Raw genomic sequence first — 11,650 nt, forward strand, 5'->3', positions numbered from 1 at the left:
CATCTGTAGGAGGATGGGCAGGAGAGACTTTGGAAGAAGGCTCTGCTAGGTGGTCTCTCTCCCAAGTTTCCTCCAGTCCTAATTCTGTGACCACCTGAGGGTATCAGCTATGCCATGTTTGAGCAGTTAGCTTTCCCTTTTCCTCCCAAGCCCTCGACACACCCTCGGGTCCAGCCAGACTGGCCTGCTTGCTGCTCCTTGCATGCAACACTCCACCTCTCATCCCAAGTCCTTGGCTTTGGACTGCCTGTTTCTCATGCCTTGAAACTGCCCCGTCTCCCCTCTATCTTTTGGAAGCTGTTCTTCCTTCAAGACTCTGCTCCAAGCACCATCTTCTCCATCCTCCCCAACCCCCCTGGCTCCGGATGCTCTCCCTCGCCCCAAGTTACATTGCACTTATTTTGCATTCACAGAGATCGAATAAAAAGCAAGAGCTAGGATGGTTTTGTTTTTTTGTCTTAGCACAGGGCACAGGGTAAGCCCCTTACGCCACAAGGACCGCTACAGTTGTTCAGCTGTTTCCATCTTATTTTTCATGAGCCCATTTGGAGTATTTTTGGCAGACCACAGAGTCATCTGCCATTTCCTTCTCCCGCTCATTTTATAGATGAGGAAACTGGGGCAAAAGGGGTAAAATGACTTGCCCAGGATCTCACAGCCTGTAAGTGTCCATTGATCTCAGGTCTTCTGGACTCCAGGTCCAGCACTCAATCCACTGTGCTACCAAGCTGTCCGTCCTGCTGCCTGACCCAAGCTGTAACAACTGACACAGTGTGAATTTTTTTTAGCTACATAAGGCAAATAGTGGAATGAATATTTTTATTTCATGGTAAAATTAACTTTTTTTACAACAAATAATACATCTAGTCCTTCTCCAGAAATAAGATATCTATTGATTGATTTCTTTCAAGTTCCTAGTTAATCTCTAATTGGTCACTTTAACTTGAAAAGAACAGAATATTGGGGCAACTAGGTAGCACAGTGGACAGTGCAGTGCACCAGGCCTGGAGTCTGGAAGACCTGGGTTCAAATCTGACCTCACACACTTCCCAGCTAGGTGACCCTAGGCAGATCTACTTAGCCTCTCATTGGTCTAGCCCTTGCCCTTCTATCTTAGAATTGTTAAGATAAAAAGAGTTAAAAGGGGGGCAGCTGAGTAGCTCATTTGGCCTAGCCTTTGTCCTTCTATCTTAGAATTGTTAAGATAAAGTTAAGATAAAAAGAGTTAAAAAGGGGGCAGCTGAGTAGCTCAGTGGATTGAGAGCCAGTCATAGACAGGAGGTTCTAGGTTAAAATCTGGCCTCAGACACTTCCCAGCTGTGTGACCCTGGGCAAGTCACTTGACCCCCATTGCCTAGCCCTTACCACTCTTCTGCCTTGGAGCCAATACACAGTATTGACTCCAAGACCGAAGGTAAGGGTTTAAAAAAAAAAAGAGTTAAAAAAACCCCCAATCTTAGAGTTGTTAATAAGACAAAAGTAAGAGTTAAGAAAACAAAACAGGGGACAACTGGGTAGCTCAGTGGATTGAGAGCCAGGCCTAGAGACAGGAGGTCCTGGGTTCAAAACTGACCTCAGCCACTTCCTAGCTATGTGACCCTGGGCAAGTCACTTGACCCATTGCCTAGCCCTTACCACTGTTCTGCCTTGGAATCAATACACACTTTATGGTAAGGGTTAAAAAAACAAAACAAACAAAAACCTATAGATAGAAAGAAACCTGAGAAATCATCAAGTTCAACCCAATAACATAATAGGTAAGGTCAGGGAATTAAGTGATTTACCCAAAGTCATACAGTAAACAGCAACGGTAGAATTTGAAGCCAGATCCTTTGATTACAGCTACACGTTCTTTCTACCATACCACACTAACTTGTAGGTCATAGGTTCCAGGTCCAACATTTACTAGCTGTGTGACACTGGGCAAGTCCTTCTACTTCTGTGGCAGTTTCTTGATCTGAAAAACTCAGTCAACAATAATAATCGTACGACTCTTAATACTACTCACTGAGGGATGATGAGGAAAGCATCTGGCAGACCTTAGAATAACGTAGTATTATAAAGCCAATTGGCCAGGTCAATGGGGCAAAACCCCAGCCTCCTTTTCCTCACATTTTACCTCCTTGGAGCTTCTGCCTTCCCCTATCAAACTCTCCTCCCAAGAAAGGGGCCATTTTAGTGCTAGTAAAACCCAGAGAAGAGAATCCTAGAATTTCAGAGCTTCAACAAGGCTGGTTTCATAGGATCATAGAACTAGACTCCTTAAAGGTCAGCTTGCCCAACCCCAACCCTCTCATTTTCCAGATGAGGAAACTGAAGTTCTGAGAAGGAAGTGACTTGCCAAAAGCCAGACAGGGCAAATGTGGCAAAACCAAGATTCAAATTCGTGTCCAATGACTCTAAGGTCAGTATTCTTTCCAGTGCCCCACACAGTCTCCTCCAACCTTGGAAAGCTTCTTGTGTGGGTGGGATAGGGAACTTGTGATTTAAGCCTTTTCTTTAAGATTATAGAAATAAAAATATTTGTCTCCTATTCAAGAAATCTCACTCAACTGCAAATAGGGTCCCGGAGGTATTTGGAGATAATCAATGCCCCTGAAATCGAATCAAATCCATTTTCATTGTGATCTTGGAGTCACAGATTTTGGAAGGAACCCCAGGCATCATCTAGGCCAGTAGTGCCACATTCAAGGAGAAATGGGCCCCATTAATCTTGTAAGTAGGATCCCTGTAAGTCAAATATTAGCTTACTTTTAAAATTTTATATTTATCTATGTTTTCTTATATTTTTATTTTATTAATATTTTATTTTATATATTATTTTATTTCCAAATTAAATTATAATCTGGTTTGGGTGCACCTCAGTTGCAGTCTGTATCCAGGCTTTGTGTTTGAAATCTCTGATCTTGTTCAACCTCTCATTTTACAGATGGGGAAACTGAGGCCCAGTTAAAGTAAAATGACTTGCTCATGATCACAAAGGTAGTCAGTGGCAGAGACAGGCCCCCTAACCTAGGTCTTTAGATTTCAAATCCAAAACATTTTGCCCTGGGCTATTCTTCCTCCTAATCTTAAATCATGAAATTTGTTTTTTTTAACTATCCCAGAAATGAAAGAATTCTTAGAGTACCAGAAGTCACTGTTGAAATGACTTAGGAGAGGGGTGGCTAATATGGTGAATAGAGGACCAGCCTGGAGCTGGGAGAACCCAGATTTGAATCTGAGCTCAGACACCTCCTAGCTGTGTGACCCTGGGCAGGTTACATAGCCCCCCCCCCCCCCCCCCCCAAATTGCCTGGCCCTTAGCCCTTACTACAATTCTGTCCTAAAATTGATAGGAAGGTAAAGATGTAAAAGAAATGACTTGAGAATTGCTAAAAAAGAAACTAAAAACACCCTAGGCAAACTGTTCAAAGCCAGTTTGAGTAGGAAATCCCTCCTTCCTTCTTCTCTATCTTCTCCTCAGGGCTACACCCACTAAACTAACTAGGCAGAGTTCTCTTGGCTCAGACTCATGTGGCCTGCAAAAATCTGAGATCCAGCATTCAAAGAAATAACTTGCGGGCTAAAAACATTTGTATAAGAAAAAAGTGGACCCATCAGAACTGTGATCACTCAGACGAGGGGACGTCCGTGCCCCAGAGCAGGGAAACTATCGATTTGTGAACTGGTTACAACATCCTACAGAAGCCTCTTGGAAGCTTTGCTAAAAAGAGCAGAGCTCAAACCCTTGTCAGTCTGGTCACAGACACTGGGAAGTGTCTTCTTTTTAAGATGGCTCCCACATTGAATATTTTAATAAGGGTTAAGAGCTTTCTCCCATGTTTAAGCAGCTAGGGGACTCAGTGGATAGAGTTAGGCCTGGAGAAAGGAGGTCCTGGGTTCAAATCTGACCTCATACCTTTCCTAGCTTTATGACCCTGCACAAGTTACTTAACTCCAATAGCCTAGCTCTTAAATCTCTTCTGTCTGGGAACCCATATTTAGTATCTATTATAAGGGAGGAAGGAAGGAAGGAAGGAAGGAAGGAAGGAAGGAAGGAAGGAAGGAAGGAAGGAAGGAAGGAAGGAAGGAAGGAAGGAAGGAAGGAAGGAAGGAAGGAAGGAAGGAAGGAAGGAAGGAAGGAAGGAAGGAAGGAAGGAAGGAAGGAAGGAAGGAAGGAAGGAAGAAAAATAAGAAAGAAAGGAAGAAAGAAAGGAAAGAAGAAGAGAAAGAAGGAGAGGAAGGAAGGGGAAAAGAAAAAGAAGAAAGGAAGGAAGAAAGAAAGGAAGGAAGAGAGAGAAAGGGAGAAAGAAAGAGAGGTGGGGAAGGAAGGAAGGGCATTGGACTTGCAGCCAAAAGGCTCACTTACAACCTGTAGGGAGGGCCCTGGGAAGAACCACGTTTCCAGTCCTTAAGTTTCCTCAGCTATAAAATGATTGGGATCCAGCTAGATGACCTCAAGGTATCTTTCATCTCTAAATTTATGCTCTAATATCATTCTTCTAAATAAACAGATCTCTGAATTTCCCACACTCACAAAATTACAGATGGGAAGGGCTTTAGAGGTCAAGTCCAACTTCCTCATTTTACACAAGAACAAACTGATAGACAAAGAGTGACTTGCCCAAGATCACATAAATAGGAAAGGGAATAATATAAGGAAGGGGAAATGGAAGTATGTGTGATTAAAAGACCCTATAGAGAGGTAGGAAGGAAATAAGAAGAATGGTGGTGGGAAGGGGAGAAATATAAGGGAGGGGGAATGGGGTGAATGTCTAAAACCAAGGTCACTTAAATAGTAGGGCCAGAATTTGAACCCAAGAATCTCTAACTCTAAATTTACTCTACCAAAGCTGTCCTAGAAAGGAATCTTGTTTGTTAGCAAAGAGTGGTTCTTTGTCCAGCCCTGTCTAGTGGAGGGGAAAGTTGTTCCCTTAAAACGAAATGGGGAATAGGGTGGTGGGTGTTTGGGAGCCAGGAACACTGCATATCGAGCACCAGGCTTAGAGTCAAGAGGACCTAGGTTCAAATTTGACCTTAGACATTGTCTAGCTGTGTGACCCTGGGCAAATCAATTAGCCCTGTTTGCCTAGCCCTTCTATTTTAAGAGTTGTCAGGAAGGAAGGAAGGAAGGAAGGAAGGAAGGAAGGAAGGAAGGAAGGAAGGAAGGAAGGAAGGAAGGAAGGAAGGAAGGAAGGAAGGAAGGAAGGAAGGAGGAAGGGAGAAAGGGAGGGAGGGAGGGAGAAAGGGAGGGAGGGAGGGAGGGAGGGAAAAAGGAGAGAGAGAACTCAAGGGAGGGTTTTTTTTAAAACAACCACCTGTGAAAACACCATTTCTCCAAAAGCATACAAGATTTTGAGAATCCAGCTGGAGCCAAAGGTTCTAGGGCAGTAGCCTGACAGCAGTTACAAGCACTTTGGTTGTAAAGTACAGGATAAGAGCTGTGCCAGCATGGGGCCAGCCCCTAAACCGGGCTTTATTAATGCATTACCTATCTGTCCTCCTGCAGCGAACCTTTGCAATGACTGGGTCCCCTGGTATGGCAAGGATGAGTTCCTTCAGACCCTGGGGAGTTTCCACTCAGTCAATGTCCCCTCTAGATTGTGACTGATGGAATGGGCAGAAAATGTTGATCTGGAAGAGATTTCATAGCTTCACCTGAGAAAACAAAGAGCCCTCTGGGGAAGTGACTTGCCCAAGGTCACAGAAGCAGTAAATTCCATCCTAGGTCCTGTCCTAACTTTCAGAAAGGCTGGGAGGGTGGGATGGTTCCAATTTCGCATCGGTGTCCCCTGGCGGAGCCAGAGGACAATGGCTGGCACACAATTGTTACTTGGTAAATGCTTTGTTCGTCAATTGATTTTCAAGACCCCTGGAGAGCAGCCTCTCCCCGCGCTCTCATCCCAAGGACTTAGCCCGGCGTTTGCCTCCGCCCTGGAGCCCCCTTCCTCTCCCCCCTTCTCGATTCCAACTAGCCTCGAGAAGTCCGCTTAAAACGAACACGAACAGAAACTTCTGGCCCGGGAAAACCAAGAGTTCAAAAGGAGACTCACCATCGCAGCTGACCGAGCGGGGTGACGGCAGGGAGGGGTGGGGTGGGGGGTGGATCGGCTCCCAGATCCTCGGCCCTAAGGCTCGATAGCGAGGGTGGGGAGAGCAGGGAGTCGGGGGAAGCCCGGGTCCGGGGATCGGGGGCGGGTCCCTTCGGCGAAGCCTCCTCCTTCTCCTCCGAAGGCCGGGAGAAGCTGGGGGATGGGGGGGGGGTGTTGGTGCCGCGGTGGCGGCCCGAGGGTAAAGTCCCTGCCAGGGGGTAGGCTGAGGGTTGAGCGCTTCCCCAGGGAATCCAGAATCCAGGTCAAAAAGGACGGGATGGGAAGCCGGGGCTGGCAGGGGAAGGGCTGCCCCCCCAGCGGCCCCCACCTCGAAGCCTGGGTGGGAGGGGTCGGCGCGGCCCGGCGGAGGAGATCGCGGTGGGGGAGAACGGGACGCCGAAGCCTCCGGCCGCGGCCAGTCACCAAGGGGGGCGTGGTTGGCGCAGCCGGGAGCTGGGGGTTGGGGTAGCCCCAACCCCAACCATCCCGACAGAAGGAGAGGGACTGGGGAGAAGTGGTCGACCGGACCTGCCTTAGCCTCAGCTGAACCCCAGAGACCCCCCTTCCCCCCCGGAACGCCTCGTGAGGCGGAGGCGCGGCTCCTCGGCTCCACCTGGGCCGCTCGAGTCTGTAAGGGTGCAGACTGGACCTGGAGGGCGCTCACCTGCGCAGCCGGTTCGCTCCTGGGGCCGCTCTCCCGGCAGTCTTTCTGTCTGTCCGTCGGTCCGCTGATCGGGCTCCTCCTCCCTGCTTCAGCCGCCTCCTCTTTCACCTTGGCTGGAGCTCGGCGCTGCCCTCCAGGCGGACTACCCCAGCTTCCCGCCGGCCCGCCTCCAGCCGCCGCCGGGAGGCGGGGGGAAAGAAGAGAGTGAGTGTGTGCACGCGAGTGCACAAGTGTGCAAGAGAGAAGGAAGGAGAGCTGATTTCTGGGAGGAGCTGGAGAAGGAGGAAGCTACAGAGAACGAGTCTGCTCTCGTCCTCCTCCCAGCCCCACGCCCCGCCATCAGCCCCGGGCTCCAGACAGCCCCGCCTGCTCTGCCCTGCCCTCCCCTGGCCGGGTCCTAGAGCCTCCTTCTAGGGGGCTCTGAGGAGGCCTGGGACAGGGGAAGAACCCCTGAAATCCTCCCCTTGGTGGAAACCAGGATGTGTGGCCCCTAGCACCCCTGGGAGGACCCCAGGCTGAGTGGCCCAGGAGCCAAGGGGTCAGCTGAAAACTCTCACCGACACGGTTACCCATTCTGGTAACAGTCTTTGTGCAGCTGCTGGCATTTCAGTCTCCTGGATACTGTCTTCACTCCCTCACTCATTCATATATATTCAAGCATTTTTTTTAAACCTTTACCTTTCTCTTAGAATCGATTGGTTTTCAAGCCGAAGAAGGGCTAGGCATGTAGGGTTAAGTGACTTGCTCTGCCTGGAGTATTGTGCTCATTTTTCCTGGAAATGTGCTTTCTGGTTGCCATCCTAGATCCCTTGCCTTGCTGTCATATTCCATGCCTCTCTATCCTTCAAGGTAGAAGCTGCTAGGTCCTGTGTAATCCCAATTGTGGTTTCACAATATTTTGTTTTCTGGCTGCTTGTATTATTTTCCTTTTGGCTTGGAATTTCTGGAATTTTGCTATAATAGTCCTGGGATTTTTAAATTGGGGATTTCTTTTAGGAGGTGCTTAGTGGATTCTTTCAATTTCTATCCCCCCCCCCCCACCTCCCTTGCTGAAGAACATCAGGGCAGTTTTCCCTTATAATTTGCCGTTTGGTGTCCAGTTTTATTTGTTTGTTTTGACCATGGTTTTCAGGCAGTAGATCTCTTCTGGATCTACTTTCCAGGCCAGTTTTTCCAGTGAGAGATTTCAAATTTTCTTTTTCAAAAAGTATTTATTAAAAGCCCACTAAATCACTGGCTTTGCTGGCCATACAAAGAAAAAGAAAACCAAACCAGTTCCCCTCCTCAAGGAGTTTTTAGAGGTAGCTTCAGTGTCCTGGAAGCTGGATTTGGAATCCTAGAAACTAAGTTGGAATTTCAACTGCTAAACTTATTTCCTGTGGGACCTTAGAGCAACCAAATAGACAGGTGGGAAGATATTTTCTAGAGGTACAAGCCCTACTTCAATCATTCTAGAGTCCCATAGTTTTAATTCAAGAAGCATTGGGGGGGGGCAGCTAGGTGGCTCAGTGTCCTAAAGATGGGAGGCCTTGGGTCTAAATCTGGTTTCAGATATTTCCTGGTTGTATTACCCTCAGCAAGTCACTTAACCCCCATTGCCTAACCCTTACTGCTTTTCTTTCTTGAAACCAATCCAGAGTATTGATTCTAAGATGGAAAGGGGAGGGGGGCACTAAAAAAACAAAAACAAAAGAAGTGGAAAAAAAACAAAATCTAGGATCTGAAGGGGAGAGGGTACTCAGCCTACCATCATACAGCCTATGAGACTTCAGATAAGTCATTTCCCCCCTATGGAATTCAGTTTCCTCATCTGCAAAATGAGAAAGTTTGGGATTCTGTATACTTTAAAAGTCCTCTTAAAATCTAAGACCCTATTTGAGTACCTTCCAGGTAAAGCAGGCCCAAGAGGTTTTAGCTAAGACATAAGGTTTTGCCCTCATGGCTACTGAGGGCATCCTCCCAAATTGGTTACCCACTCATTTCTTGAAAATCTTTAGTGATGGGGAACTCATTACCTGACAGAGTCCTCTGCTTTTCTGAAGCTCTGTTATGAGCTTATAGTCTGCTCTGTGGTACAATGGATAGACTTGGACTTGGACTCAGGAAGACACAGATATAGCTTCAGACACTAGTTGGGTGATCCTGGGAAGGATCCTTGCCACCAGTGTGACTTTGGGCAAGTAATTTATCTTTCCTGAATCTCAGTTTCCTCATCTACAGAATGAGAGGATTAGATTGGATGGTCTCTAATATTCCTAACATCTCTATATCTATTAATCTACAACTAAATATTACCAGTTCCTCCTTCATTGAGATAGCTAGGGTATATTGTGGATAGAGAGTTATGTCTGAAATCAAGAGGAGCTGAGTTCAAATCCAACACCAGACACTTACTAGCTGTTTGACCCTGGGGAAATCGTTTAACCTCTGCCTCAGTTTCCAAAAATTAGGATAACAGCAGCACTACCTCAAAGAGTTGTTTGAAGGATCAAATGGAATTAGATTTTTAAAGTTTATGACACAGCTCCTGGCATGTAGTAGATGCTATACAAAAGCATATTCCTTTCTCTCCTTTCCTTCTCAAACCAGTCTTTCTATGTTGTGATATCTTGCCTATTCACCTATCATCCTGGTTGCTTTCCTTTGCACCTGATCCAGCTTCCTCTCTCTGGACCTCACTTAATTTCTCTATAAAAGAAGAGGATTGGACTCAGTTCTCTGAGGTCCCTTCCAGATAAGTTCATATCGTAATACAGGCACTTACTAGCTCTGTGTCCTAAGGCAAATCATTTAACCACTACCTCCCTCAATTTCCTCATCTATTAAAAATGTGGATAATAGGAACAGCTAGATGGTTCAGTGGATAGAGAGCCAGGAAATCCTGGGTTCAGATCTGGCCTCTGACACTTCCTAGCTGTGTGACCCTGGGCAAGTCATGTAACCCCAATTGCCTAGCCCTTACTGCTATTCTGCCTTAGAACTGATACTTAGTATTGATTCTAAGACAGAAGGTAAGAATTTAAAAAAAAATGTGTATAATAATAGCCTCTAACTCCCTCAGGTTGTGAGGTTAAAGGGAGATAATATTTGGACAGTGACAGTGCTTTGCAGGCTTTAAAGAGCTATGTACATGCTAGCTATGATGATGATGATGATGATTTCTATACAAGAGAATGACTTATGACAAGAAATTCTGTTAGAGGATGGAGGAAGGGACTTCAGAATTGTGAGATATATGTGGAAGCTCAAAGAAAGGAAGGAGACCTGATCACTTATGCACAAAATAGGACACACTAGACTAGGAATTCCCAGACCCCTACCTCACTAGCAGCCTTGAGAGGAGTCAATGTTATTCACTTCAGTCCATTTAAAAAATTGATTAAATGTCTACTAAGCCCAAGGCCCTCTACTGGGCACTGAGATATCCAAAGCTCCTTCGGCTCAAGGATTTTATAATCTGGGAATGCAGCAATTCACAAATCAGCAAATACAAAGAAACTGGGAAGAAGGGAGAAAGCATAGGCTCTCTGGGAGGTGGCATCTGAGCCACTGGTTACAAGGGAGAGCGTTAATTTTGGAGAAGGGGAGGGAATTGGTAGGTAATGATCAGGCTAGGGACTGGACCCAAGATTTCACTACTTTAGGGAACTCTTTCTTAAGTGAGGAAGCACACACTCTAACAATGCAGATCATCCCCTTCTCTGCAATTCATATTCCTAGAGTTGCCAAGAGCCCAAGGAGGGTAAATGACTTACCCAGGGTCATATAGCCTTGTGCCAATAGCAGCAGTAGAACCCAGGACTTCATTAATTGAAGGCTAGATTTTTAGCCAATAAGTTATGCTCCTTTGGTGATTTGCAGGGAGGAAGAGTAAGAAACGAGCATCAATGAAACAAAAAATCTACAGAAGATTGCTGTTGCTAACTCGGGTGATTTGGTTGCTATTATAACAATCCTGTTGATCATTTTTCCTGCATGTATCTTGTTTGCACATAATTGTTTTTATGCCTTTATGATTAGACTGTAAGTTTGAGAACAGGGAAGGGTTTTTTGGTTTGTTTTTAAGCTTTCCTTAAAACCCCAGTAATTTAACACAATGCCTGGCACATAGTAGGCACTTAATAAATGCCTATTGACTGACTGACTATTGACTTCAATTTAATATATCCTTTTAAAACCCTCCATGGGGGCAGCTGGGTAGCTCAGTGGATTGAGAGCCAGGCCAAGAGACGGGAGGTCCTAGGTTCAAATCTCCCCTCAGACACTTCCCAGCTGGGTGACCCTGGGCAAGTCACTTGACCCTCATTGCCTAGCCCTTACCACTCTTCTGCCTTGGAACTAATATTCAGTGTTGCTTCTAAGATAGAAGGTAATGGTTTTAAAAAAAAAACCCTCCATAAAAGAGGTTCATAGATTTGCATGCAATTCTACTTCCTATCCTTTTTGTAAATTGAAGTGTTCATATTTGTTGATGCTTACATTCATAATAAAAAAGAAAACTTAATTTTAGAGGGAAGAAAATCAGCTTCTATGTAGTACCTACTTATGTAGTAGGAACTTTGGTAAGCAATTTTGATCCTCAAAATAATCTTGGGAGGCAGGTACTGTTATTCTCCCCATTTTGTAGTTGAAGGAAACTGAGACAGAGAGGTGAAGTGACTTGCCCAGGGTCACACAGCTAGTAAGTGTCTGAGGTAGAATGTGAACTCAGTTCTTCCTGACTCGAGGCTTAGCACTCTATGCACTATGCTATTCTAGCACCTAAAAAGATGAATATAAGGAATATTGTTGTTCAGTCATTTCAATAATGTCCGACTCTTAGTGACTCCATTTGGGATTTTCTTGGCAAAGATACCGAAGTGGTTTGCCCTATCCATCTCTAGATCATTTTACAGATGAGGAAACTGATACA

The 11,650-nt window shown here is 45.8% G+C and overlaps 1 protein-coding gene across 6 annotated transcripts in view; it reads right to left on the reverse strand.

The window, feature by feature from the left end:
• The window catches only part of TMEM51 (transmembrane protein 51), a 70,779-nt gene extending 63,647 nt beyond the window's left edge, over positions 1 to 7,132 (reverse strand). For 4 of the 6 annotated variants that reach the window (XM_007491746.3, XM_056825271.1, XM_016422192.2 and 1 more), the window contains exon 1: positions 6,739 to 7,096. The gene's annotated coding sequence lies outside the window, so the exon portion shown is untranslated. Of the gene's footprint in view, positions 1 to 6,035; positions 6,594 to 6,738 lie in introns of those variants that run through there. The other 2 variants (XM_016422191.2, XM_056825272.1) reach the window with 2 other exon arrangements.
• Positions 7,133 to 11,650: the final 4,518 nt, after the last annotated feature.

The sequence above is a fragment of the Monodelphis domestica genome, chromosome 4 (assembly GCF_027887165.1).
Source record: "Monodelphis domestica isolate mMonDom1 chromosome 4, mMonDom1.pri, whole genome shotgun sequence".
In the NCBI taxonomy this organism is placed as follows: domain Eukaryota; kingdom Metazoa; phylum Chordata; class Mammalia; order Didelphimorphia; family Didelphidae; genus Monodelphis; species Monodelphis domestica.